Source organism: Anomaloglossus baeobatrachus, chromosome 1, assembly GCF_048569485.1.
Source record: "Anomaloglossus baeobatrachus isolate aAnoBae1 chromosome 1, aAnoBae1.hap1, whole genome shotgun sequence".
NCBI lineage: Eukaryota > Metazoa > Chordata > Amphibia > Anura > Aromobatidae > Anomaloglossus > Anomaloglossus baeobatrachus.
The window spans coordinates 223,799,673-223,822,537 of record NC_134353.1 but is presented as its reverse complement, the minus strand read 5'-3'; the positions used below and the strand labels follow the sequence as shown (position 1 = coordinate 223,822,537).

At 46.5% G+C, this 22,865-nt stretch overlaps 1 protein-coding gene across 4 annotated transcripts in view; it reads left to right on the top strand.

The window, feature by feature from the left end:
- Nucleotides 1-6,217: 6,217 nt before the first annotated feature.
- IL15 (interleukin 15) overlaps nt 6,218-22,865 on the top strand; it is a 134,228-nt gene continuing 117,580 nt past the window's right edge. For 3 of the 4 annotated variants that reach the window (XM_075348303.1, XM_075348294.1, XM_075348277.1), the window contains exon 1: nt 6,219-6,418. The gene's annotated coding sequence lies outside the window, so the exon portion shown is untranslated. Of the gene's footprint in view, nt 6,419-22,865 lie in introns of all 4 variants that reach the window. The other variant, XM_075348286.1, reaches the window with a different exon arrangement.

Sequence of the window (22,865 nt, the reverse complement as noted above, 5' to 3'; positions counted from 1 at the left end):
GGTTTTTTTTTTCCACTTGCACACGATGTGTAATTTGGTGATTTTTTTCCTCAGTATTTGTAACCAAAACCAGAAGTGGGAGAAACATCCAGAAGTGGGAGAAACATGCAGAAGTGGTGACGTGTTTGTATTAGGCCCTCCTCACTCTTGTATATAAAACATTTTTGTTTGTGAAAAACCGGCATCAGTGTCCTCCATCAGTTATTATCCGTGATTTTTTTGGTATAGATATAGAAAATAAAAATACAAAGCTTCTCCTATACTTTCAATGTTAAACGGAACCTCTCAGGTGCAATACGTACCCAGAACCAAAAGCCGTTCTAGGTGCATATTGCTAATCCCTGCCTAACTGTCCCTGTATCTAGTAGTATAGATAAAGAGATCTTTAGAAAAAGTATTAGTATTTCTAAGGATCCTTTATAATATGCTAATAAGGCCAGGGACTAGTCACAAGGGCGTCAGTTGCCTTGGCTAGTCGTCCCCCTTAGCATGTTAGTACACCCCTGTGAGGGTACTAACTCGCTAATGAATGTGCAGCGTCAGCGGCATGGCCGCTCTCACCTCTGCTCTCACCGCTGTTTTTCGGCTCAGTGCACACGATCAGAATGTCACCGGACATCCGGTCAGGCGCACTACACCAGTTTGAAGCTGGGACACGTACACCCGACTTCATAGTGGCCGGAAGTCCGGGACTTCTGATCATGCGCACTGAGCTTAAATCCAGCGTCGGGCGCCACGGCAGCAAGAGAGTGGTGAGATCAACCATGCCTCTGAAGCTGCACATGCATTATTAGCATGTTAGCACGCCCACAGGGACATGCTTACATGCTAAGGGGGCTGACTAGCCAAGGGAACTAACGCCCAGGGGACAAGTCCCTGGCCTCATTAGTATATCATAAAGGATCTTCAGAAATACTTTTTGTAAAGACCTTTTTATCTATGCTACTAGATACTGTCCCTGTATCTAGTAGCATAGATAAAATGGTCTTTACAAAAAGGGACAGTTAGGCAGGAATTAGCAATATTCACCCAGAACTGGTCGTGGTTCTGGAAGCATATTGCACCTAACAGGTTCACTTTAAACACGTACAGCACACTGATGCCATCCATGTATCAAGGACTCATAAACTTATATTGGCCCTTGTCACCCGTGCTGCATAGAAGAATCAAACATGTCTCCATGTGGTTCACACAGATACATGGTCAGTGTAGAAACATGGACATGTGAAGATCATCATGGGTTATAATGGGTAAGTGTGGTTCCATGGATAAAGAAAGATGCTGCACATACTGGAAACACGGACAAGTGAAGGAGGACTTAGGCCCCGTGCGCACTGGAAAACGGAATTTTCTGAAGAAAATTCCGCCGGGTCTGAAAGATTACCGCACCCGCGGTAAAAAAAACACGGCAAACCACACCCGAAAACCGCATGCGGTTTGTCGCAGTTTTACCGCGGTATTGCGGCGGTATTACCGCGGTATTGCCGCAGGTTGGTACATGTGTTTTAATGCATTCAATGCAATAAAGCACATTGAAAAAAAAAAAAAAGTAATTTCCTTCTGAGATAGATAGTAGATAGATAAATAGACAGATAGAAGAATAGATAGAGGGATACATAGATAGATAGATAGAATAGATAGAGGGATACAGAGATAAATAGATAGAATAGATAGAAGGATAGGTAGATAGAGGACAGATCAATCAACAATCGACACGCTGCAGTTTTCCTGATCGGTAGTGTGTTCACATAACCGGCCGTGGGAAATGATCTGTAATTACCTCTGCAGGCTCGTTACGAGGCTGCATTCAGTACAGTGTGAGTCGCGGCTGGATCAGTCTGCAAGCGACGTGGGACCTGCGTGGATTACGCCGGAGCTGTGTGTTTGGGTGGGGGGGTTAATAAAGGGGTGAAAGAGGGCCTTTTTGTCTTTTATTTAAAATAAAGGATTTTTCGTGTGTGTGTTTATTAATTTTACTTACGGGTTAATCATGAAAGCTGTCTCATAGACGCTGACATTATTAAAGCCTGGACTTAGTGGCGGCGATGCGCTGCCATTAACTCATTATTACCCTGATTGTCACCGCATCACGGCAACAGGAAGAGCTGGGGACACTCCGGGACTGCCGCATAATGGATGCAACAGTCCCGGGGCAGCTGCGGGCTGATATTCTGGGCTGCGGGAGGGGTGGGGCATTAACCCTGGCCCTTGCCCTCCCCAGCCTGAGAATACCGGGCCGCCGCTGTGTGTTTACCTCGGCTGGACGGTAAAAATACGGCGGAGCACACATTATTTTATTTTTATATGTCTGTTTGATTTGTATGTGTATTCTATATGTCTGTGTGTGAGTTCGATATGTGTATATTCTATGTGTGTGTCTGTGATGTGTGTGTGTGTTTACTCTCTGCTCCACTACCTCTTCCTGTCATAATGACATCACTTCCTTGCAAAACACAGGTAGTGATGAACATTATGTCCCAAAACCGCGAAATACCGGAGGGAATAACGCAGTAAAACACAACGAACTGCACAGAATTTGCTACCTGCGTTATTCCCTGCGGGATTTCCCGATTACATTGCAGTTAATGGAGTGAAATGCCGCACGGACCTGCGGAAAAGAAGTGACATGCAATTGTTTTTGCTGCGGGAATCCCACAGCAAAACATGCAGCTGTCAAAATCCGCATAGTGCGCACAGCATTTTTTTTCTCCATAGGATTTGCTGGTGAATCACTGCAAAGATGTTATGAACATAACATGCAGCGAAACATGCAGCAAAACCGCAGGAAATCCGCTGCAAAAAAACGGTAGGTGTGCACAGGGCTTTAAGGGTGCTTTACACGCTGCGACATCGCTAATGATATATCGTCGGGGTCACGTCGTTAGTGATGCACATCCGGCGCCGTTAGTGACATCGCAGTGTGTGACATCAAGGAGCGACGATCATGAGTGCAAAAACGTGGAAAATCGTTGCTCGTTGACACGTCGCTCCTTTTCCAAATATCGTTGCTGCTGCAGGTACGATGTTGTTCGTCGTTCCTGTGGCAGCACACATCACTATGTGTGACACCGCAGGAACGAGGAACATCTCCTTACCTGCGTCCACCGGAAAAAAAGGAAGGAAGGAGGTGGGCGGGATGTTACGCCTGCTCGTGTCGCACAACCGACGGGGGCGGGTATGCTCGCTAGCGATATCGGTACCGATATCGCAGCGTGTAAAGTACCCTTTAGGCTATGTGCGCACTAGAGCTTTTTACCTGCGGATTTACCCGCGGATTTGCCCCGGAAATTTCTTGAGAAATGTCTGCAATCTTTGTGCAGACATTTCCCATGAAATTCAATGAGAAAAAAAAATAGCTGTGCGCACTGTGCGGATTTTTCTCAAGAAAATTTCTTGAGAAAATTTTCTCGAGAAACTTTCTTGAGAAAATGTGCATGTTCATTAATTTCCGCAGGTACCGGGGGTATTCCGGGGGTATTCCGCAGGTAGCAATGATGTGCGGTATACCCCCGGAATAGCCGCGAATTACCTGCGGGAATGATCATCGCTGCCTGCGGTTTTGCAGGAAGCGATGTCATTATGCCAGGAAGAGGAAGCGGAGCAGACGTCACACTCCCTGGACGCCGCACAGAAGCACTTTCGTGCGACCTCCAGGTGCCAGTCTGTGTCCTGCTCCGGCCTCGCGGCTGCCTGCTCTGCAGGGTGTCAGTGTCTGCCCGCAGTGTCAGCAGCCTGTCACGCTGCAGCGCAGGCAGACACTGACACAGGCAGACACTGACACAGGCAGACACTGACATCCTGCAGTGTTGGGAGCCGCGGGGATGACGATCGCTGCTGTCAGGAGGTGAGATCATTACCTGCTGTGACGATCTCCTGCCTCCTGACGTCAGCGCTGTCTATGCCCGTCTCACGAGCGGCCCGAGACTGTCACTAGCGGTGACGTCACGGGCTCTCGCGATACTTCTGACAACGCAGTCAGTGACAGCGCTGACGTCAGCAGTACAGGAGATGATCACAGAAGGTAATGATCTCATCTATGCTCCTGATGGCTGCGCTTGTCATCCCCTGCAGTGACCTGGGCTGACCTATTGATGTTAGCTCAGGTCACTACATTGCTCTCCCAGCCAATGGGGAACATTCTGTTCTTCATTGACTGGGACAGCGACTATGGTATGGATCGCCGTGGGACCCCCCCCTATTGGATTACGCCGGACGTGGATTGATTGTTCTTTTCAATAAATTGGTTAAAGAGGCTATGTGGGGAGTGTTTTTTCAAATAAAACTTTTTTTGTTGTCTATTTTTTAATTACTACTGACTGGGTTGGTGATGTCGGGTATCTGATAGACGCCTGACCTCACCAACCCCAGGGCTTGATGCCAGGTGACATTACACATCTGGCATCAACCCCATATATTACCCCGTTTGCCAACGCACCAGGGCGCGGGATGAGCTGGGGCAAAGCGCCAGGATTGGCACGTCTAATGGATGCGCCACTTCTGGGGCGGCTGCGGCCTGCTATTTTTAGGCTGGGGAGTGTCCAATAACAGTGGACCTCCCTAGTCTGAGAATATCAGACCCCAGCTGTCCGCTTTACCTTGGCTGGTGATCCAATATGGGGGGGACCGCACGTTTTTTGTTTTAAATTATTTATATAATTTAAAATAACAGCGTGGGGTGCCCACTGTTTTGGATTATCAGCCAAGGTGAAGCTGCCAGCGGTGGTCTGCAGGCTGCAGCCGTCTGCTTTACCCAAGCTGGCTACAAAATATGGGGGGACCTCACGTCGTTTTTTTTAATTATTTATTTTATGGCTAAATACAAGGCTAAGCACCCTTTAGTGCCACATGAAAGTCACTAAAGGGTGCCAGCTTAGAAAATGCAGGGAGGTGGAACATTATATAGGTTTTTCTCATCTATCTATCTATCCCTCTATCTATCTATCTATCCATCTATCCCTCTATCTATCTATCTATCTATCTATCTATCTATCTATCTATCTATCTATCTATCTATCTATCTATCTATCTATCTATCCATCTATCTATCTATCTATCTATCCATCTATCCCTCTATCTATCTATCTATCTATCCATCTATCCCTCTATCTATTCATCTATCCATCTATCCCTCTATCTATCTATCTATTCATCTATCTATCTATCCCTCTATCTATCTATCTATTCATCTATCCATCTTTCCCTCTATCCATTATCTGTCTATCGATTATCTTTATTATTTATTGCAGGGACAAACCTGCGGTAAATCCGCGGTAAATCCGCGGCAAATCCGCATGCGTTTTTGCCGCGGATTTTTCCGCAGGTGCGGAAATCTTCCACTCCCAGAAGTTTCTCAAGAAATTTTCTTGAGAAAATTCACATTTCTAGTGCGCACATAGCCTTAGGCTATGTTCGCACACTGCAGCTTTTCTTAACCACAAAGATGCGTTTTTGTGGCCCCAAAAAACGCACCTGCAGTAAAAACGCATACAAAAAACGCATGCGTTTGACGCATTTTTACCAAATGCGTTTTTTAAGTCAAATCTGTGGGCTCAAAAACATTGGAAAAATGCAAAGAGAATTGACATGCTGTATCTTCAAAAAAATGCAGCCAAGATGCAGCCAAAAAAAGATGCATTGTGTAGACAGCAAAATAGAAATCTCATAGACTTTGCTGGGGGAAGGAAATGCAGGCATTTAGGTGCATCTTTGTGACCTGAGAAATGTAACAATAACGCAGCAAAAGATGCAGTGTGTGAACATAGCCTTAAACTTTTCCTCTGACTGTTCCACTCCTGGTTTTGGCTCACTAATACTGAGATAAAATACTAACCAAATACTCAACGTGTGCACATAATGGCAGGCATACAAGCAGACACAAAAATCGAAATAAAACGTCTTGTTTTCAGAAGACAAAAATGTCAGACTGCTGGAAGATTATGGAAATATTTCTGCTCATTTGTCTGCAAAAAAAATGTGTACACACATTATATATATATATATATATATATACACTGTATGTATATGAACACAACAACATGTCTCAGCTGATTCTAGAGAGCTCCTTGTAGAAAAACGTGACAGAAATGTGGTAGAAGCCGTAGTAGTGAGAGGGCAGAGCACAGAGGCTGCTGACAGATAATGTCCGCCTGCACCGTGCACGCCGCATGTGACAGCCTGGCATGGGCCGACGGCTTGTACTTCTGGGCACAGCCTTGTGCATGGAGGGGGCGGGAAGTCTCCTCAGACGCTTCATGGCTCCTTCTGGTGCTCACATGCAGGACGGCGCTACCTGGTAACCATGAAGTAGGAAGCGGAGATCTCGGACCCCACGGCCGCTGCGGACGATCAGCTTCATGCTGTTTGCAGTCACTGACAACTACAGAAGTTCCTGAGCTTTCTGCGCTGGAGAAATGTAGCCGTAAGTTACTGTACAGCCCGTGCACTGGTCGTGGCTTCTGTTTACTAAATGTCGCATGGTGACCTGTGTGAGCGACACTTATGCTTGTGCGCTTGTGGTGTAATGTCATCAGTAAGTCCACCCCTCCCGACTCCTGTGAGGGCCGTAGTACACTGCCCCTCACCCCATTACTGCCCTTCCTGGCCCCATAAATGCCCCCTCCGACCCCATTCCTGCCCCCCTCCCCCAATACTGCCCAGGTGACCCCATTTCTGTCCCCATTACTGCCCAGTGACTCCATTACTGCCCCCTCTGGCCCCATTACTGCCCCCTCTGACCCCATTTCTGTCCCCATTACTGCCCCCTCTGACCCCATTTCTGTCCCCTTTACGTCCGCCCTGACTTCATTACTGTCCTCTGAACCCTTTTCTGTCCCCATTACTGCCCTTTGACCCCATTACTGCTCTCCTGACCCCATTGCTGCCATCTTAACCCATTACTGTCCCCATTATTGCCCCCTCTGACCCCATTTCTGTCCCCTTTACGTCCGCCCTGACCCCATTACTGTCCTCTGAACCCTTTTCTGCCCCTATTACTGCTCTTTGACCCCATTACTGCTCTCCTGACCCCATTGCTGCCATCTTAACCCATTACTGTCCCCATTACTGCCTCCTCTGACCCCATTATTGCCCCCTCTGACCCCATTTCTGTCCCCTTTACCTCCACCCTGATCCCATTACTGTCCTCTGAATCCTTTTCTGCCCCTATTACTGTTCTTTGACCCCATTACTGCCCCCCTGACCCCATTACTGCCATCTGAACTCATTACTGTCTCAATTACTGCCATCTGAACCCATTTATGTCCCCATTACTGCTCCCTCTGAACCCATTACTGCCCCCCTGAGCCCATTTCTGACCCCATTACTGCCCTCTGACTCCATTACTGCCTCCCTGAACCCATTTCTGTCTCCAGTACTGCCCCCTCTGAACTCATTACTGCCCCCCAAGCCCATTTCTGTCCCCATTGCTGCCCCCTCTAACCCCATTACTGCCATCTGAACCCATTTCTGTCCCCATTACTGCCCCCCTCTGACCCCATTACTACCCCCCAAGCCCATTCCTGTCCCCATTACTGCCCCCTCTGACCCCATTACTACCCCCCAAGCCCATTTCTGTCCCCATTACTGCCCCCCCTGACCCCATTTCTGTCCACTCTGACCCGATTACTGTCCCTCACTATGTATCTGTAGTGTTGTACTTACATGGAGACAAAACATTTCATCCTTGTTTAACCATTTCATGACAAGGCCCATTTTGTTCTTTTTTTTGTTTTGGTTTTGTTAAATACTTGCTGTTTTTTGTTCGGTTGTATAATTCATTTTTTGCCTCTCCTCCTCCCCTCCCTTTCCATGATATGTAAGAGCTGATTTTTATGGCATTTCTAGAGTTGTATTTTTTGCTGACTGGGGCAGGGAAGTGTCAGAAAGTGGAAAAAAAAGAAGGAAATACTTGTCTGTTTTTCACATTTTACTAGAACATTTTTTGTCTTATTTTTTCTGCTTTTTCTCTCTTATTTTCTCATTTATTTCACACATTGTGTACCTCGTAAGACTTTCAACAGGTAAATACATTTCCATTATTGCTGGTTTCTCCATCGCTTGTACCAGCATACAGTGGGTACGGAAAGTATTCAGATCCCTTTACATTTTTCACTCTTTTTTGAATTTACCAAATGGCTGCAATGAAACAAAGTTCTTTTTTTTTGTCATTAATGTACACTCTGCACCCCATCTTGACAGAAAGAATCCTGAAATGGAGAAATGTTTGCAAATTTATTAAACAAGAAAAACTGAAATATCACATGGTCATAAGTATTCAGATCCTTTGCTCAGTATTGAGTAGAAGCCCCCTTTTGAGCTATTACAGCCATGAGTCTTCATGGAAATGATGCAACATGTTTTTCACACCTGGATTTGGGGATCCTCTGCCATTCTTCCTTGCAGATCCTCTCCAGTTCCGTCAGGTTGGATGGTGAATGTTGGTGGACAGTCATTTTTAGGTCTCTCCAGAGATGCTCAATTGGGTTTAGGTCAGGGCTCTGGCTGGGCCAGTCAAGAATGGTCACAGAGTTGTTCTGAAGCCACTCCTTTGTTATTTTAGCTGTGTGCTTAGGGTCATTGTCTTGTTGGAAGGTGAACCTTCGGCCAAGTCTGAGGTCCAGAGCACTCTGGAAGAGGTTTTCTTCCAGGATATCTCTGTACTTGGCCACATTCCTGCATCTGAAAAACACCCCTATAGCATGATGCTGCCACCACCATGTTTCACTGTTGGGATTGTATTGGGTAGGTGATGGGCAGTGCCTGGCAGTGCCGACACATTCCTCTTAGAATTATCACAAAAAAGTTCTCTCTTCATCTCATCAGACCAGAGAATCTTATTTCTCATAGTCTGGGAGTCCTTCATGTGTTTTTTGCAAACTCTATGCGGGCTTTCATATGTCTTCCACTGAGGAGAGGCTTTTGTTGGGTTACGTGGAAAGAAAAAAGGGCGATCCGGCACAATTTCTCCTTATTTTAAAACATCCAAGGCTTTATTTAGGCATGGTTAAAATCATCGTGAAGACCGAAAATCCACTTAGATGGTAAAAGTAGGAGTCATGATTGTTGGGTTACTCTGCTATAAAGGCCTGACTGGTGGAGGGCTGCAGTGATAGTTGACTTATGGAACTTTCTCCCATCTCCCTACTGCATCTCAGCCACATCTTGGGGTTCTTCTTTACCTCTCTCACCAAGGCTCTTCTCCCACGATTACTCAGTTTGGCTGGACGGCCAGCTCTACGAAGAGTTCTGGTGGTCCCAAACGTCTTCCATTTAAGGATTATGGAGGCCATTGTGCTCTTAGGAACCTTGAGTACTGCAGAAATTATTTTGTAACCATGGCCAGATCTGTGCCTTGCCACAATTCTGTCTCTGAGCTCTTTGGGCAGTTCCTTTGACCTCACTGTATTAACCCCAGTTACAGGGCAGGCAGCCCCCTGCCGAGCCGATCCGGGTCTGACATGAGTCAGCCGATCCCTCCCGGCAATCACACGATTACTAAGATGGGGGAAGGAAGCCTTGTTAGTTTTTCCTATATGCAGTGCTCGTTCAGTACTGTGTATACAGCAATCGGGAAGGCAGAGATAGATTATAACAATCTCTGCCATCCCCCCCCAGAATCATGTGTGGGCCGTCTTGGCATTTTAAGTGACTAGTTGATTAAAAAATGGTTATCCAAAGGGTAAAGAAAGCTTACTTCCCAATTGTCTCCCCAAACCTGCTCTCTTTTTTTTTTTTTTTGTTTTTGGCTAAAGCTACATAGAGACTGTCTGGGACACAACATGGCCAATGTTTGCTAGGTCCTGCTGCTCCATTGCATCGCATTACAAGTCAGTGGGGTAAAAGTGCACCCCTGAGGGTACTGTCGCAAGCACTTCATAAGGTCCAACCACATTGGATTTTTTGCATCTTGCTTGGCACGGTCGCAGTGTGCCTGCTTGTATTGTGCTGCAATATAGCAGCGAAACCTAACAAACCTTATATACGTGACTTGTTTCACAGCCAAAGTCGCCGTACAGATCTAGCCATGGAGTAGGAGCAAAGCTGATGACCATTAATACTTGTCATCCACACCTTGCAACGCCGTGGAGGTTTCTTGTATAGAAAGGTCTGGCCAGTCGGCAGTACGGCCGGTTTTTGTTGCATTGCAGTTATGTTGAGGAACTTCCATACAGAGCTCAAAAGCGGAAGTCACAATTCACTGTGAAGCTAAATTTGTTGCAGATTTTCCTGCATAAAAAAAGACCTAGAATTAAATAAAACACGCTGCAAAATCTTGACACATCCCATCTCCTTCGGGGTGATATCTATGAATTTACACATTTCCCTGCAGATTCTTGTGGATGCTATGATGGACACAGTCAGCTGAAAAAGAAAAAAGGGACCGACACTGCAAAAGGCCCGTCACACGTCTGTTTCTGGTGCATGAAGTGTCAGCTGTCACACATTTTGGAGATATTTTAACATGGCTCTTCATTAAAATCTATGAAGATTTTCACACGGACGCGTGTGTCCCTGTGAAAACACATGTCTGGTGATCCACACAGAGACATGTCTGTTTTCTACCAGCAGCACAGCTGAAACATATACAGCACATGGATGGCATCTGTGTGACATCTGTGTGCTGTACGTGTTTAAGGCTGAGACCGCACTTTACGTTTTCACCTGCTTTTCAGCTGCTTTTTAGGTCCGTTTTGAACTGCAGCGTTTTCATGCCAAAATGCATGCGTTTTGATTTTCCAGCAAAGTCTATGGAAAATGGGGACTTCTAGTCCGCACTTTGCGTCTCCAAACGCAGCGTTTAATTTGCATATTTTGTGGCAAAAAACATACGTTCAAAGAAGCAGCATGTCAATTGTTTTTGCCATTTGGGCTGCGTTTTGCTAACATTGAAGTCAATGAGAAGTAGCAAAAAGCAAGAAACATCAAAATTCCAGCGTTTTACCTGCTTTTTAGCTGCAGAAACAATGCGTTTTGGACTACCAAAATGCATGCTTTTCTGACTTCAAAATAATGGAATGATGTGTCCGTTTACACACACACATAGTCCGACAATTAAATTAATGAAAAATAAAAATTTATTGCTATTTTATTGCTAAATAGTAAAACACCGCTATAATTCTATGAAATATAACTAATTTCTTTATCTTTTCAATATTTATATATGTTCCCTTTTTTTACCCCTTTTTTTCATTGTTTGACTATTTAAACTTTATTTAGCAGTGTCTTTATGTTCAAAACGGATCTTTCAAAACGCAATGGAAAAGCATGTAAAAAGCGCAAAAAACGCGGCTAAAACGCGGTAAACACGCAGCGCCTTAGGCTGTGTCCGCACTTTGCGTCGTCCTACTTGCAGTTCAAAACGCACCCTCTGGCAGTAATTGATTTTGCCAAAGTTGCTTTTGACCACAAAATAGCGCTAAAAACGCATGCGTATTTACCGCGTTTTAGCCGCGTTTTTTGCGCTTTTTACAAGCATGGTTTTTGTCACAAAATATGCAAATTAAACGCTGCGTTTGGAAAAGCAAAGTGCGGACTAGAAATCCCCATTTTCCATAGACTTTGCTGGAAAATCAAAGCGCATGCCTTTTGGCCTGAAAATGCTGCAGTTCAAAACGGACCTAAAAAGCAGCTGAAACGCAGGTGGAATCGGAAAGTGCGGACAGCCTTATAATGCAAACTATAGGAGAAGCTATTTCATTTGTCCTTTAACTATTTCGGAAAAACATGGATTACACACACATACACACACACATACAAACAGATGGACAAAGTGGACCGTGCAACATGTGCAATTTTTTTAAACGGACGTCTGAAGGAAGCCTAATAGGGAACTGTGCCATACACCTCAAAAAACTAGTGAAGAACAAGAAGGAAAGAGGGGGTAACGTAGATGCTAGTAATCCTGTAAGATCACAAATAATCTGAATAATATGCAAATACAGTACTGTATCTTACTATAATCAGAGTGAACAGACAGGCATAAAAACATTTAAAAACACACAAACCACCCTGACCTCCACAAAGAAATGTATGTAGAAAACCAACCCTTAGCCCTGCAGATCAATATACTAAATAATGTCAGCGTGCATGGGTAATGTAGCCAATAATGATGCAATAGAGAAAGCATGAAAAATGGCTATAGAAAACCAAAACATCACCTAAAGAAGAGTGCCACCCAAATAGGATAAGAAGTGTGGCTTCTGAAGGGGTAAGGGTTGGTTCTCCACATATATCTTTGTGGAGACCAAGGTGGTCTGAGTGTTTGTAAATGATGTTATGCTTGTCTGTTCACCGTGATTATAAGATATTCTTTTTCCTTATTATTCAGGTTGTTTGTGACATTACAGGGTTAGTAGTGCTTACTTCACACTTTCCTATTTTTCACTGATGGACATATTCGCTCACAGTCATTTACATCCTTGAGTTAGTCTTCATAGTATCTCAAAACACTCGGCTTTTGTAAATTAGCTGCTTCTTCAGATATGGTTACCCTGTGCCAAACACGGCATTTCAGGTTCAGAAACCACGCGGTATTCATTGTGTGATGAAAAGTTATACAAATTGGAAATTGTATAGCTGCCAATTCTTCCTTCGCTGGCACTGCATAACAACACTTTTTCCCCAGTTGTGTGATGATCTCTCTGGCACTTGCCTTTTTCAGGGTACAGCCGCATGGAGCTGTCACTATAATGTATGTGCACCTGACGTCTGTTTCAGGTGGCTCGTATAAAGTGTGCACTGGCGTGTAAGGCTGCTTTCACACTACGTTTTTTTAGCATGCGTCATGAACGTTTTTTTGTTGCAAAAGCGGATCCTGTTTTTGCAAAGAAAAACGCATGTGTTATTTTGCAGGATCCTGTCACTTTAAGTTTATGGGCGGGCATTGGAGTCATGTGATCGGGAGTGAGGGGAAATGAACGTGACAGACTGGGAGGCAACATCTTACAGCTGCGGAGGCTCGTAACCAAGGTAAACATTGGGTAACTTGCTTGGATACCCGATATTTACATTGGTTACGAGCGTCTGCAGCTGCTAGGAGCCGGTTCCCTGCACACGTAACCAAGATAAAGAACGGGTAACTAAGCCCACGGTTACCCGATATTTACCTTGGTTACGAGCGTCCTCCGCTCTCAGGAGAGGGAGAGAGGAGAGAGAGGGTGGGGGAGAGAGAGACTGATCACGCCAGGCTGGTTTCTGGGCATGCTCAGTAGAGCAAGCAGGATCCTGTCTATCAGCATGCCAGCGTTCACATGCGTTTGCGTGCTGTTTAGTCAGGATCCAGCAATTTGCAGTATTTGGACGCAGCTCAAAAACGCTACAAGTTAAAAAACTGCAAGTCGCTGGATCCTCACTATAACGCACGCAAACGCAGGTGAACGCATGTTGACGCGAGTCCATTGCAAATGCATTGAAATGAAAACGCATTTGCACTGGATCCGTTTTTGTGTTAAAAAAACGTTCATGACGCATATTAAAAAAACGTAGTGTGAAAGCAGCCTAAGAATCACTTGCTGTGCGCATGTTCAGCCTTTTGAGCTTCTATTAACAGCTGTTTCCAAAGCCTCAAAGTGCTTAAAAGATGTGATCTCACCTATCTTCTGGTCACTATTTTATACATAGAACTAAAAAAAAACCAAAACACCCTGTAGTAAACCTGCTGCCTATCTGCCCATTTATCAAAAAGATTCTTCAGGAAAAATACAGAAGCGTCTTCTGCTTCAAAAACTTGGCAGCTTGGCGCTTAGAAGACATTTTCTGTAGATACACTAAGCCCCAGCACACCCATAGCGCTTCTTCATGCATTCTCTTGTGTGGCCAAAATGCTGTTTTTTCGGCTATGCTCCAACAGTGGTATCAGCCAAAGTTTTGATGTTGCAGATTTCCTGCATATATTAGGTTGCTAGTGTTTCTTTACTTGTGTTTTTGTTGCATTTTTCATGCTATGGTTTGTCTCTTTTTGGTATGTCATGTTCTATATAAAGCTGCTTTGTTTTCAGTACTTCCTATATTTGGCGTTGACAATGCTTTATTGATACACATGTAATTTGTACACGACTATTTCTGCAGCAAAAACATGTTAAAAACGCTTGTGCACATGAAACTCTGCATACTCACAAGAGAAATTGATAAGTTGTGGATTTCAAACACACCACGTCAGTTTACGCTGAGTAAAGAACAGATCAATGCAAGAAAAAATGCAAGAGGCTTTTATCATGCTTTTATCATGCTTTTACCATTTCATTGGTTTTATGCAAATCCATGCTAATAAAATGCTGCTTTTACAGTACCATGACAATTCTTTCAGCGTTTTTGCCGTATTTTTTCACCCATTAGCGGGCTTTACACGCTACAATATATCTAACGATGTGTTGGCGTTGGTGGTCACATCGTAAGTGACGCACATCCGGCATCGTTAGTGTTGTAGTAGCGTGTGAAACCTACGTGCGATTCCGATTGTACGCAAAAAAGTTGATCGCATACATGTCGTTCTTTTTCTAAAAATTGAACGTCCGGTTCAATGTTCCCGAGGCAGCACACATCGCTGTGTGTGACACCCCAGGAACGATGAACTGCAGCTTACCTGCGTCCAGCTGGCAATGCGGAAGGAAGGAGGTTGGCGGGATGTTACGTCCCGCTCATCTCCGCCCCTCTGCTTCTATTGGCCGGCCGCTGTGTGACGTCGATGTGACGCCGAACGTCTCTCCCCCTTCAGGAAGTGGATGTTCGCCGCGAGGTTGTATGGTAGGTAAGTGCGTGTTATGGGGGGTTACAGCATTGTGCGACACGGGCAACAAATCGCCCGTGCCGCACAAACGATGGGGGCGGGTGCGATCGCAAATGCGATCGCACGTTTAATTGAAACATGTAAAGCAGCCTATACAAAGCAATGAAGAACTGTAAAAACGCTGTAAAAATGCAGCAGAAAGACCCCAGGTTATTTCCTGCCAAGAGATGAGGTTTTGCTACAGTTTGAGGGCTCATGCACACGTTGCCGAATTTCATGCATTTACGCTGCGTATTGCACCGCAGAAAAAATGTATGCGACCTGCGTCCCCAGCACAATCTATGAAGCTTGTGCATGAGACGTGCGCACGTTGCGTTTGAGAGCGCAGCGATTTGGATGCCAAAATTTTGTTCCAAATCACTGCGTTCTAAGAAGCAACATGTCACTTATTCCGTGTGCTTTGGATGCAGCTCCTGCTTTGTCTATGGGAGAAGCTGCATCCAGAGCGCATGAAATCGGCTTTTTGTCTGCAGAAACACTGCATTCATTACGCAGGGTTTCTGCAGCGATTTGACACGCACATGTGCTGTTAAATCCCTGCAGAAATTTCTGCAGGGACACGAAGCAACGTGCGCATACAGCCTTAGGCTGCTTTCACACATCCGGTTTTAGCAGAGCCGGCCAATCCGGCTCTAAAACCTATGCAACGGATGCGGCGACAAAACCGCGTCCTTTGCATAAGTTTTTGACATGTGGCCCGTCCGTTTTTTGCCGCTTGCGGCAGGCTACTGAGCATGCGCAGTGGAAAAAAATTAATGCGGCGGTCAGATGCGGTGTTTGGCGCAGGATGCCGCATGCAGCGTCCATAGGCATGGATTGCAAATCGCGCCGCATCAGTCGGATGCGGCGCAATGCGTTTTTTTGCCGGATAAAAAAATGTGCCAGGCAACGTTCCATTCGCCCGCCACATCGGCTAAATCTGCCGCATGCGGCAAAAACCGGAACGCAAGCCCATGCGGCACAATACGGCACTAATGTAAGTCTATGCAAAAAAAACGCAATCGGCGGCAAAAAAAAATGGTTGCAGTTTTTCTGCAAAGCGCCGGATTGTGCCGCACAGGAAAAACCGGATGTGTGAAAGCAGCCTAAGGCTATGTTCACACTAGAAAAATGATTTTTCTTAAGAAATTTCTTAAGAAATTTCTTAAGAGTGCACCTGTGTTAAAAAACGCACCAAAAACGCACCTGCGTTTTTGCCGCGTTTTCGGTGCGTTTTTGGTGCGTTTTCGGTCCGTTTTTGGTGCGTTTTTACCGCTGGTTGCTCCCTGCGTTATTGTGCCAATTATCTATGGCAAAAAACGCAGTTAGCTGCAGAAAAGAAGTGACATGCTCATTCTTTTTCTTAAGAAAATTCTTTCAGTAGATTTTCTTAAGAAAAAAACGCAGTGTGTGCACAGCTAATTTTTTTGCCATAGGTTTTGCTGGGGAATGTCTGCAGAAAGGTTACAAGAATTTCTCAAGAAATTTCTGCAGCAAAAACGGACCCAAAACGCAGGTAAAAAACGCAGTGTGTGAACATAGCCTTACTGACTAAAAAATGCAACAAAAATACCCTTTGTGAACACAGCCGAAGGATCAGCTGCCACAATGACTTTTTGATATTTGACACTGCAGATTTTTGCTGTGTGAAACATGCAGTCTGTTGCGTTTTTTTGGGGCAGTTTTTTTGTCAGCAAGTTCTGACTTTGAGACTTCCCAGAAAAGTCTATGATAATTCAGATTTGCTGTGCACACATTGCAGTTTTTTCGTCTGCAGTTTATTTGTCAAAACCTTTTGAAAAAAATGAAGCATCATTTTCATTCTTTTTGCATTTTTGTCACCTATTGAAATCAATGAGGGGATGAAAAACGCAAAGAAATATGCATGCTTCCAAATTTCTGCGTTTTGCATGCATTTTACTTGTGTTTTTTTCCACAGAAAACGCAGGTCACCCACATTGTTTCAGGATAAATTCATTCTTTCTCTCTGTCTCTCTCCAAGCACTTCATACTCACCGATCACTGGCATGGTGCAGTTGTTACACTGCTCCCACGGCCTCTCATTCTTCTTCCCGGGCTGCTCATTAGGCTCATACATATTCACTGCTTCTCCCGACCACCGGCGTCTGTGACTGCAGTCAGACTCGCCCCCTTGCTGACTGACAGCTGCCTGACAGCAACCAATAACAATTCTGGTTACAAAATACGGCACTCCTTTTAAACTTTGTTAGTGCTCGGATACGGTCTAACTCTGTAAACAATTAAAAAGGATTCGGCACTCAAACTTGTAGAATTGCAAAAAAAAAATATGTTATTGACAGGCGTAGTATTTTGTGTGACAATCAATATAACGTTTCGGTCATATGTGACCTTCTAAATTACGCATACCAAAGAGGATCTGAGTGGCAGCATACCAGAATAGCATGCTTATCATTGGAGCAACCCTTGACATAGGCAGCCTGTGTGAAATATTTGAAGGTCCCATATGACCGAAACGTTATATTGATTGTCACACAGAATACTATGTCTGTCAATAAAATTTTTTTTTTGCAACTCTACAAGTTTTAGTGCCGGATCTTATTTAATTAGCACCAGTCACAAACGCCGGTGGGTGGGTCTATATTGTACAGTAAAATAAATAACTAATAATAAAAAAAAAGTCGTGCTATTCCACCAATTTTGATACCCAGCCAAGATAAAGCCCCACAGATCAAGACTGGTATTCTCAGACTAGGGAGGCCTATGGTTATTAGGTTCTCCCCAGGCTAAGAATATCAGCCAGCAGCCGTCCGTAATTGCCACATCCATTACATGTGACAGTCGCGGCACTTTACCCAGCTCTTCATGATTGCTTTGGTGAGGTGGCAATCGGTATAATAAGGAGTTAATGGCAGTCCATAGCTGTCACATATCCTAGATTAGTCATGGCAGGCGTCTATCACACACCACTATCATTAATCTTTAAGTAAAAGTAAATAAACACAAACACCCAAAAAATCCTTTATTTGAAATAAAAGACAAAAAAGCACCCTCTGTCACCACTTTATTAACCCCAATAACACCCCTGTAGGTCTAATGTAATCCACACAAGGTCTCCGGACGCTTCCAGCACTGCTACCCCTGACGCTGAGCAAGCGCCATAGAACATGATTGCCCGACGTGAGCTCCACGCACCAACTAAATTGAGCCACGCTGTCAGCGGTGACCTCACCCAGGTTAGCCATGGCCACAGCTGGAGTCCTCCACTGGGACAGTAAATCACCCGAGTGACTGAAGGGAGCCATTCGATCAGCAGTGATGTCACTCGGGTGATTTGCAGTCACAGCTGGAGTTCTCCACCTGTGACCGCAAATCAGGCTGCGACGGAATTGAGCCATAGGTGGAGGACTCGCCTGAGTGACGTCACCACTGATCGCGCTGCTCACTTCAGTTGCAGCCTGAACCTCACAGCATTAAGCTTGTGACGTCACTACCACGACATATGCCGTATTGCGGGGCTCGCAGCTGTAACGTCAGGGATTCACCCGAGTGCGTGGCTTGGTCTGCACTCACAGCTGGCAGTCATGCTCTATGACGCTTGCTGTGACAGGACAGGGATGTAGCAGAGCTGAATCGCCGTGGGACCTTGTGTGGATTACTTAGGACCTGCAGGGGTGTTTGGGGATTAATAAAGTGGTGAAAGAGGGAGCGTTTTGTATTTTATTCTAAATAAAGGATTTTTGTGGTGTTTGTGTTTATTTACTTTCACTTACATATTAGTGATGGGGCGGGGTCTCATAGACGACTGCCATCACTAATCTAGGACTTATGGCAGTTGTGGGCTGCGATTAGCTCCTTATTACCCCGATTTCCACTGCACCAGGGCAACGGGAAGAGATTGGTCCAGTGCCAGAATTGGCGCATCTTGTGGATGCGCAACTTCTGGGGCGGCTGTGGGCTGCTATTGTTAGGCTGCAATGGGCCAAATAACGATGGCCCTTCCCACCTTAATAATATCAGCCCCCAGTTGTCTGCACGTTATTTTTTTACCCCCCCAAAATTAAAGGAAAACAGCTAGCCAAGCTAAATATCCCTCTATCAAGCTATTCTGTTATTTCTTTCTATGTATTCAATCTGATTTTCTTTGTCGCTCCATTGGGAGACCCAGACAATTGGGTGTATAGCTTATGCCTCCGGAGGCCACACAAAGTATTACACTAAAAGTGTAAAGCCCCTCCCCTTCTGCCTATACACCCCCCGTGCATCACGGGCTCCTCAGTTTTTATGCTTTGTGCGAAGGAGGCTGACATCCACGCATAGCTCCACAGCTTAGTCAGCAGCAGCTGCTGACTAGGTCGGATGGAAGAAAAGAGGGCCCATAACAGGGCCCCCAGCATGCTCCCTTCTCACCCCACTTTGTCGGCGGTGTTGTTAAGGTTGAGGTACCCATTGCGGGTACACAGGCAGGAGTCACATGCTGTTTTCCTTCCCCATCCCTTAATGGGCTCTGGGTGAAGTGGGATCCTAATCGGTCTCCAGGCACTGGGACCGTGCTCCCTCCGCAGCCCCTGGGAATCTGCTGGATAGGAGCCGGGTATCGTCAGGGACAAGGCCCTGCTACTGTGAGGTACTCTGTGTCCCCGTGGGGACCGCGCATGGAGCGCTTGTGCCATACACATTGCAGCACTGCTGGGTGTGTTAGTGCGCCGGGGACTACCGCGCGGCCGCGCTTATTGCCGGCCGCGCTTATAACTTTAGTCCCCGGCTTCTGCGGCCTAGTGTCGCATATTCCCGCCCACAGGCCTGCCAGTCAGGGGAAGGGCGGGACGCTGCACAGATCGTCAGCGCTGAGGGCTGGAGCATACATTAGTATCCTCCTCCCCCCTCACTCAGTACACTGGGGCACTAGATTCCCGCACTTTCTTGGGCACGCCCACGGTCCCCTCCTCCCCACAGAACGCCGGCAGCCATTCCTGTCAGCGATTCAGACGCTGGAGAGGAGAGACAACACAGGGAGACCCAGGCAGGGAATCTGGTGATCACACAACCGCTCTGAGCGGTCGGTAAGCAGCACCTGTGGTGCTGGCCCCACTGAGTGCCGAAGTGTATATATATATATATAGGCTTATAGGCTATACATTTGCACTGTACGGTCGCTCTGTTGATTTTTGGCTATATACCCTCCTGGATTGTTCTCAGAGGAGACAACAGCATGTCGTCCGCAAAAAGCAAGGGTGCCAAAGCACAGGCGTACTTTGCAACCTGTACCTCATGTGCAGCTATACTACCGGCAGGTTCCACTGACCCTCATTGTGTGCAATGCTCGGCCCCTGTGGCACTTACTCAGCCGGAGCCTCTGCTACGGGTGGCCCAGGTGGAACCACCTGCTACCACTGTCCAGGTGACAGGGACGGAGTTTGCAGCTTTTGCTGACAAACTGTCTGAGAGTATGGATAAATGGTCTGCTAAAATGCTAGAAGCCTTACAGTCCAGACCGGTGATTCAGGCCCCGGGCACTGTTCAATCTTTGACCCCTGGTCCCCCTCAATTGGAACAGCAAAGTGCCACTGGGGTGACCCATAGGTCCCAGGGTGAGGTCTCTGACACGGACCGCAGTCCCAGGCCGCCTAAGCGTGCTCGCTGGGAAATTCCCTCCACCTCATCACACTGTTCAGGGTCTCAGCAGGAGGACTCTCTGGAGGATGAAGCGGAGGTAACAGATCAGGATTCTGATCCTGAAGCAGCTCTCAACCTAGATACACCTGAAGGTGACGCCGTAGTGAATGACCTTATAGCGACCATCAATCAGGTGTTGGATATTTCTCCCCCAGCTCCTACAATTGAGGAGTCAGCTTCTCAGGAGAAATTCCGTTTCAGATTTCCCAAGCGTACATTGAGTACGTTTCTGGATCACTCTGACTTCAGAGAGGCAGTCCAGAAAAACCGAGACTGTCCAGACAAGCGTTTTTCCAAGCGCCTTAAGGATACACGTTATCCCTTCCCCCCCCTGATGTTGTCAAGGGCTGGACTCAGTGTCCTAAGGTGGATCCTCCAATCTCCAGACTGGCGGCTAGATCCATAGTTGCAGTGGAAGATGGGGCTTCACTCAAAGATGCCACTGACAGACAGATGGAACTATGGTTGAAATCCATCTATGAAGCTATCGGCGCGTCTTTTGCTCCAGCATTCGCAGCCGTATGGGCACTCCAAGCTATCTCAGCTTGTCAGGCGCAGATTAATGCAGTAACACATACATCTGCCCCGCAAGTGGTGTCCTTAACCTCTCAGGCGTCGGCGTTTGCGTCCTACGCCATTAATGCTATCCTGGACTCTGCGAGCCGTACGGCGGTAGCATCCGCCAATTCGGTGGTAGTCCGCAGGGCCATGTGGCTACGTGAATGGAAGGCAGACTCTGCTTCCAAAAAGTTCTTAACCGGTTTGCCATTGTCTGGCGACCGCTTGTTTGGTGAGCGATTGGATGAAATCATTAAACAATCCAAGGGAAAGGACTCATCCTTACCCCAGTCCAAACCAAACAGACCTCAACCACGGAAGGTACAATCGAGGTTTCGGTCCTTTCGGACCGCGGGCAGGTCTCAATTCTCCTCGTCCAAATGGCCTCAGAAAGATCAGAGGAACTCCGATTCATGGCGGTCTAAGTCACGTCCTGAAAAGACCGCCGGGGGAACCGCTCCCAAAGCGGCCTCCTCATGACTTTCGGCCTCCTCAAACCGCATCCTCGGTCGGTGGCAGGCTCTCCCGCTTTTGCGACGCCTGGCTGCAACAGGTAAAAGACCGATGGGTGAGAGACATTCTATCTCAAGGTTACAGGATAGAGTTCAGCTCTCGTCCTCCAACTCGTTTCTTCAGAACATCTCCGCCCCCCGAAAGAGCCGATGCTCTTCTGCAGGCGGTGTGCACTCTGAAGGCGGAAGGAGTGGTGATCCCTGTTCCTCTTCAGCAACGGGGTCACGGTTTTTACTCCAACTTGTTCGTGGTGCCAAAAAAGGACGGATCCTTCCGTCCTGTTCTGGACCTAAAACTGCTCAACAAGCATGTGAAAACCAGGCGGTTCCGGATGGAATCGCTCCGCTCCGTCATCGCCTCAATGTCCCAAGGAGATTTCCTGGCATCAATCGACATCAAAGATGCTTATCTCCACGTACCGATTGCGCCAGAGCATCAGCGCTTCCTGCGTTTCGCCATAGGGGACGAACACCTTCAGTTCGTGGCACTGCCTTTTGGCCTGGCGAAAGCCCCACGGGTCTTCACCAAGGTTATGGCAACAGTGGTGGCAATCCTACACTCTCAGGGACACTCGGTGATCCCTTACTTAGACGATCTACTTGTCAAGGCACCCTCTCAAGGGGCATGCCAACACAGCCTAAACATTGCTCTGGAGACTCTCCAGAGTTTCGGGTGAGGATGTAATTTACCCTCTCACTGTATATGCTGTGATACTATGTCATGATATGTATATTTCCCTGGTTGTATTAGTTGTAATTCATGTATTTTCTTGGGGGAGCTACTGGTCTCAATGTGTCTCTCTCATACAATTGTAGTCTTGGCATCTAATGTGATTATGTAAATAGCCTGTCCTCTTCTTTCCAGAGTTGTGTATCTAATCTGTAATTGCATTGGCCAGTGAAGGAATAGTCATTGTTCTTTACAGCAGGGGATCCCTTCATCTACTGTGGCTGGCAGACATATTGGAGCCCTGTGATGGACCAAACCATTGATGATAGGATGTGTGACCCCTACCCCCTGAACAAACATGGTGGGCTGGTCAAGCAGCACAGACAATGCATTTCCCTTTTTGTAACTTCAGAGTGAGCTGAAACTTGAAGAGAGCAGGAGCCCCAGCCTGGGTGGCTGTGGACACGGACGGAGCTAGGCCTGTGTGGCGGCCCGTGGGATTGTGTGGAACTCTTTGGACTACTGTAAGGACGATTGCTTTGTTATCCGGTCCGAGGATTGTCGGGAAGGGCCCCCGAATCTGTTTTATGTGGACTAATCGTGTGCTGTTCCTGTGTTCCTGTTAATAAACCTGTTGGATCGTTCCTCGGCCTCGTCCATCCTTTGCTCTCTTGTACACCCCCGTCACACCTTACTTAGACGATCTACT